General features: G+C 34.8%; 1 pseudogene; it reads right to left on the minus strand.

Moving 5' to 3' along the window:
• Positions 1 to 3954: 3954 nt before the first annotated feature.
• LOC114760691 (sucrose transport protein-like) lies at positions 3955 to 7078 on the minus strand (annotated as a pseudogene).
• Positions 7079 to 7469: the final 391 nt, after the last annotated feature.

Genomic DNA, 7469 nt, shown 5'->3' on the forward strand with positions numbered 1-7469 from the left:
TTTATCCAGTTGAAACCATGTGCTTTGAACTTTATGGCAATCATAAATTAATGCCTAACTCTTACTATTTATTCCCATACCTGAAAAATGTTCATGCATGCACCCCCATTATAATTGGCCATAACAAAGTTTATGCATGCACCCCCACTTTTTCTCTATTTCTTTTTATCTGTCATCAAATATTCTTGCACATATATTAAGAAATATGGTTCTTTTATGAAAAAAAATATATATTAAGAAATATGGCCAGTATGTTGTACTTTTTTAGAAAAAAAAAATCTAATATGTCGTTAATTTATTTCATCATCTATTTTCTTCATGTACGAAATTGCATCTCTTAATCCATAGGAAAATTAGTAAAGGGATAAAGGGTATAATCGAAAAACTAATACTACTTCCGGTCCTAATTATAAGACCCAGTTGACTAATTTGAGGAGATTAAGGAAAGAAGTTAAGTTAGTCATTTGTAATAAATAAGTGTTGTCTTTCCTAAAATATCCTTACTAATCAGCTATATTGGCTAGAACTACAATTATTAGAAGGATTATCTTGAAAAAAATACACAAATATGAGAGACAAAGTGGATTGGGGTCTTATATTTAGGACCAAAATAAAAATCAAACAGGATCTTATATTAAGGATCGGAGGTAGTAATAAAATAATAGATAAATGGAAACATTTGTGTTTTTCCAAGAAAAGGTGATTGTTATATTATTGACGAAGTAGCTGGTATCTTTCTGAAGTTATCGTGCCTGCCAGCAAATTACCTTAGTTGTGTTTGAAGAACCTTGAAGAATTCTTCTTTTATTTTCTAGATGATATTATTCCTTAATATTTGTGTATCTCCCATGAATCATACCTAGTGAAGCCAAAAAAAAAAAACCAATAAATATATGTTGTTCTAGAGTGTACTCCTCTAATTCTAAATATAAAAAAAAAAATTTGTCGTAATTAAATACGAGAGATCTCATCTATCTATTTTACCTTTTAAATTTATAATTTTTTTATCAAATTATTTCTAATAGGATTTTTCTTAAAGGGTAATTTTCAATGTATATAGATTTATCAATAATAACTTATTTAACTTATTTTTTTAATCCCTACAAACAAATGAGTTATCCAATTCTTATATTTGGGATAGAAAAACTATCTATTATAGCATTAGCAAATAACAACAATAATCTTGGTTAACTTGTGAAACTAGAAATGTAAGCAAAGAATTTGTACAAGCTATGGAGTTGTGAGCTTTATCACGAGACTAGTCATTGTATAATACTATTTCCAATTCTTAATATAAGAGTTAGATAACTAATTTCAGGAGATTAAGTAAATTATTTTAATTTGTTAATTGTAATAAATGTGTATTGACTTCTTTAAATTATCTTTCTTAATTATGTGCATTGAAACTATCTTGAGATCTGCTTACAATCAATAAAAATATTTTAGAAAGATAAAACTTATATCAAGTTACTTAGGTCAAGTATGTCAAGTTAGCCAATCAAATTATGCTAGCAGTATGAATTTTGCACATCATCATTTAACCTCAAAACAACTCTTAAACACCATTAAAACAAGTATGGAAAAAATATTTTTTTTCTTTTAAAATAAAAGATAGACCTTTACACTGTGTTTGGTATGAAGTTTTCAGACCGGAGGAGAGAGAAGTGGCTCCCCTCCCCTCATTTGACCGAAACATTTTTTAATAGAGAGAAGGGAGCTACTCCCCTCTCTTTGTTTGGCTGGAAAAAATTTTAAAGGGGGAGGGACTCACATTCAGCCCCTCCTTTCCCCTTCTTGGTCTCCCCTCCAAAAGTGAAATTTTTTGAAGAGGAGATGAGAGATAAAATATTTAATTTCATAATCAGTTTAGTAAAGTAATATAATTTCTCTTTTATCCTCTCTTTGGCCTTTTTATTTTACACTTCTCTTTCAATCTTACAATTTTAATAACTCTAATCAACTCAACTTCATTCTCCTCTTATATTCAAAAATTCAACTAGAAAAATCAAACTACTTAAAATTTTGCTTAAAAAAAATGAAATGATAAAATTCATTGGGACAAAAAAAGAAACGATGGAGACTTATAATATTTTTGAAAAATTCAATATAGAGTAATATTAACTTAAGCTAGATAATAAGCATCTTTTAATCTTTTAATTAGTTAAAAATTAAAAAAATCAGGAATAAAAAATAGTAAAAATGTAATTTTTCTTTTGAACCCAATAGAATCCATGAATAACATTATGAAAAGAAATTTGATTTCAATTTTTTTGTTTTTTTTTCCTCAATGAGTTGTGCTTGTGGCAAAAGCACAACCTACTGTTTTTTTTAAAGTTAATAAATTGCCTCATACATATTGATAAAATAAAAAAATAAAAAAAATTTATTTAGATTTTATAAGAGTAAACTAGTTATTTTTTGAATAGCTCTCATCCCTCCCCCTCTTATGTCAAATAAGGTATCATTAAAATGTCTCTTTTTTCTTCCCCCGATCAATCTAAACAAAAGATTATTAAAATTCCTCTCCTCTCTGCCCTTTCTTCCCCTCCCCTTTATATCTCTCCTCCCTTTTTCTGTCCTCCTCTTCGCTCTATTGAAATCCCTTCCCCCCCTTTTACCGAGCCAAACATAGTGTTAAGCTTAGGGCGACTGTGAAGAAAGGCCGCAATCGTGAAAGAGAGCATATGACGGCCAAGGACGACAAAGTAAGAAGTTGCAGCGGCCATTAATACACAAGCTCATGAGTAGAATTGTCAGTGACTCGAACTGACAACAACGTAATCAATGAAGGAGAGGATGCACAATCTAGCCTATGGGCTACGAATTGCTCTTTGACTTGGAGAATTTATCCATCATAGTCAGATTCCCTTACCCACCTTCTCCAAACAGTTTTGAACTGTATTTTAGTTTGATTTCATATATTGATTCAATCAGTCATAAATCTTCACTGTGAATCTTCTTATGCAGTTGAAATAGAATTTATTTTTTTTAAAAGGAGGAAGCACCATTCCCTTGTTGCATTTTCTAATAAAGAGAAATAAAGTGTGTATGAATCAGTAAGAAATTTGATGGCGTTTAGAAGAAAATATATTTTTTGTCACTGAACCAAAAAAAAAGATATTTTTTCAGTCTTATTTTAACAATGTTCAAGAGTTATTTTGGGGTTAAATAACGGTGTGTAAAATTAATTTAGCTGGCATAATTTGATTGGCTAACTTGACGTGTTTGACTTAGGGTGTGTTTGGATGAAACCAAACCGTAGTTTGGAAAAGTGATTCTGGAGAATAGATTCTGGGGAGAATAGATTCTGTAAAAAAGTGATTCTGAGAAGTGAAGTGTTTGGATAGTTGTTATCAGAAGCACTTTTTATATATACAAATTACTAAAAAAAAGACATAAGTTAATATGATAATTACAGAAAAATAGATTTTATGATATATTTTAATTTGAAGGAATAAAATTGTTAATAATATATTTTTTACCAACATAATTAATAATACATAAGATAATATAATTAATAAATAATTAATGTGTATATATATTTATAAAATATAAGATTAAATATGTTTATCAAAAAATATGTTTATAAAAAAATAACAAGATACATATCATATAGGCTCTCACACTCTCCCTTTTTTCTCCAAAAGCAAAAAAAATTTGCTTTTTCCAAAACCATGGTTTGGGGTGTCACCCAAACACACCCTTAAGTAACTTGATGTAAGTTTTGTCCTTTTAGAAAAATATTATAATTTCAAGAGACAAGGTAGATTGAGATTTTATATTTAAAATTAAATTAAATCTAATTTTCAACTAGTTCTTATATTAAAAACGAGAACTAGTATGTTGCTTTGACCAAAAAAATTATAAAATAATATTTGAATTATAATTGCAGTAAGAACACACACACCCAGCTAGGGTAAAAAGATTGAAGATAGAATTCACGAGATCTGGGCATGCGAGAGAAAAAAGGAGAACTGTTTTATTGGTAGCAACAGTAAAAATGAAAAGGCAGGAGGGAAAAGTGGGGGAGAACCAGGTCCAAAGTGAGGACCGGTTCGGTTCATATAAGCCACAGCTACCTCCCCACCCTTACACGTTATTTTATGACGACCCTTCATCTAAGCCCAGTGGCTCATCACTCTCTCTATCATCACTAAACTTGAAAACATTTCAAGGCACCCAAAATGGAACCTTTTTTTTTTTTGCATTGAAATTTTTTTGTTTGGCCTTTTGGGGTCCTCCTAATTACACATAATATCCATGACCATCACCAAAAATTTACATAAAAAAAAATGACCCTTCTTAAAGAAAGGCTCATTTTCATTTTGCTAGCTAAACCACCACAAAAATGGCAGTTTTTATAGGGTTTTGGAAAGAACATGAGCCTTAAATTTACAGACAGTGATGCATATATATATATATATATATATATTAAAAAGCTGAGACCCCACTTTAAAAGAAAAATTTGCTCATTATTTTCATTCAATGAAATCCCGCTCCGGCGGATGGCTTGAAGTCCGGTGGTGGTGATGGCAGCAAGATCATCGATAATATGCCACTAGCGGCGGCCGCCACGGCACCCGCAACAAACGCCGGCAAGTTACCACCACCGAAGAGTGCATCCCATGGTCCGTTAACAACCGATACAAACATCTGTATTTAAAGAAGTTAGAGGGATTAGCAATATGAAATATTAAAAACTGGGGGGAAATGTATTTACTACACGGTACTTAATACTACCTCGGTCCTTATTATAAGATCCCGTTTGATTTTTGTTTGGTCCTAATTATAAGACCCCAATCCTTTTGTCTCTTATATTGTGCATTCTTTTCCAAGATAACCTCTAATAATCATAGTTTAGCCCATACACTTAATTAGCAAGGATATTTAGGAATGACAACACTTATTTATTACAAATAACTAATTAACTTACTCCTTAATCTCTCCAAATAAGTCAACTGGGTCTTATAATTAGGACCGGAGGTAGTATAAGAGTTAGTTTGATATTTAATTTAATATTAAATATAAGATTCTAATATACTTTGTCTCATATTTATTTATTTAATTTTCAAAATTAACATGTAATAGTTGTATATGTTAAATGTTTCCATTAAATGGTATAATTCTAGTTAAGACATATCATATATGACTGTATAAGTATTTAGGAAAAATAACCCTTTGTTTATTACAAATAATTAACTTAATAAATTTTTTAATTTACTCAGATTAGTTAAGTAGCGCTTATATATTAATAAGTGGAAGTAAGATTTCTGAAGAGAATAAGTTATGAATTAATAATCACCTGTGGCACGACAATTGCAAGGTGAGAACGGCTAGAGATAGCCCTGAAAATTTAGGTAAATAAAAGAATAAATAAAACATGTATAAATTTCAGTTCAAATAATTAAAGTGAGATACACGAATCAATTAAAGTCTAATCTTAACATTCAGTGGGTCTTGGCTTTATAAAATGCTTGCTTAATCATATACCTTGGCCTGCGCCTGAGGAGTTGGAGAAAATGGATGCAAGGGCAAAGGGAATACTGTAAGTGATCTGCAAAAAATTAAAAGGGCAAAAAAAAAAAAAAGATTTAGTGATTACAGTATAATTAGAATTTCGTGGTTTTTATGACTGCAGAACAGAAATTACTTTCCTGGGAATGATGTCAAACACATCACTTTTGGCATCAGTCAACCCCAGTCAAACTTGCCAAATCAGATTTTATTTATTTATTTTTTATAAAGTAGTTATTAAAAAAAAAAAAAAAAGATTCATGAGCGACTCACCGCCAGGGGAATCCCGAGCAAGGCAAAGAGAGACAACGCGGCGCCGTTAACTCCGGCAGAAGGCGGGAGAGGATCATCAGAGCCGGGGCCGAACCGCCGTGAGTTCTCGGCCAACTTAGTGATCAACACGGTGGAGGCCAAGCAGGCGGCGAGCAGGATGTTCACAATTCCCCACAGTCTTTCACGCCCCCAACCGCACGCGCCAACACCTCCACGCCCAACGACACCACACCCAACACCACCGAGTTCAACATAAGCCCCAACGATCCGGCGTGCACCCCCTTATCGTACGCCTTTCCTTCCCCAACCTTTCCCCCGTACACCTCCTTCGCCATCCAGTCTGTGTCGAACATCAAGAAGGGGAACCAAGCAATCCAGTTGAGACACGTCACCAGGAGTAGAAGCCACATCGGCCTCTTGAGCTCACGGAATGCCCCCAGCATCTGTCCGAAACACGGTAAGCTTCCTGATCCCTCCTCCACTGAATCATCACCCTCGGTCCCGCCTTTTTGCGGTTGGAACGGCTTCTCCTTCACGTAAAACAGAGCGATGGCTGTGGAAAGACGAGAAGAGCGATGGATATGAAGAAGCAGCTCTTTAGGTTGGCGCAGTATTCGTTGCAGGCGTCGGTTTTGGTGAAGGAGAAGCTCTTGTAAAGCTTGCCGTCGGCTCCGGCGGCGTAGCCGAGAACGTTTCCGACGGCCATGAAGAACGAGAAGAAACCGTTTGCCGATCGCGTCTTTCGGCTGTCCCCGGCGGCAAGGTCGGCTAACAGTGCTCGGCACGGGCCTTGGAGCATGTTGTTGGCCACATCGAGGATCCAGAATCCGAAGACGAAGATCCCGATGGATCGCGGTCGCGTTTTTTTGTCGAGAGAATCGCCCATCGTATGGCCGAGATCAGCGGAATAACCGATCAAGAAACGGCGACAGCCACCGCTAGTGTACCAACGGCGATGAAAGGGCGCCGGCGGCCGAATCGGGAGGTGCAGCGGTCGCTGTGGTAACCAACAACTGGTTGAACCAGCAAGCCGGAGATCGGACCACAGAGCCAAATGAAGGAAGCCCAAAAGTGGGGCGTCCCGAGGAGTTGGACGTAAGGAGTTAGCAAGGAAAGCTGAAGTGCCCATCCGAAATTAATTCCGGCGGCAATGGAAGCGACGACGATTATTTTCCGGAGAGGGCTAGCTTCTGGAGGAGAGGCAGCTGCTTCAAATTGAACAGAAGGAGGTTTGGTGTTGTTTTGCTTAGTAGCCATGATAGCTCAAAGAAACAAAATAACTGATTTGAGCGTGGCTATGGGTTTATTGAAGCCAGAGGGAGAGAGCCGCTTAATTTATAACGAGGAAGAAGGAATGAGTCTGCATGCAACTGTACCGAGAACCAGAATCTGAAGAAAGTGGGGACCGGTGGGCGAGGTAGGAAAGTCGATAAGTTCCTTCCTTATCTGAAAGGCACAAACTAAGGAGATACTGACAATTAAATTCACATGAGAAATTAACATATAATTAATTCATTACATTTGCTGACACTATTTACTAAAGTAAACTAGAGTTTTCATATTTTATATTATTTTTTAGTTTTTTTAATATATAGATTCTCTTGAAAAAATATTAATGATAATTATATACCTTGTCCTAACATTTGACTTTACTTTTTTTTTTTTAATGTTAAAAACTCTCC

The sequence above is a fragment of the Neltuma alba genome, unplaced genomic scaffold, assembly GCF_004799145.2.
Source record: "Neltuma alba isolate B1F8T4 unplaced genomic scaffold, ASM479914v2 tig00011011_pilon, whole genome shotgun sequence".
NCBI classification, from domain to species: Eukaryota; Viridiplantae; Streptophyta; class Magnoliopsida; order Fabales; family Fabaceae; genus Neltuma; species Neltuma alba.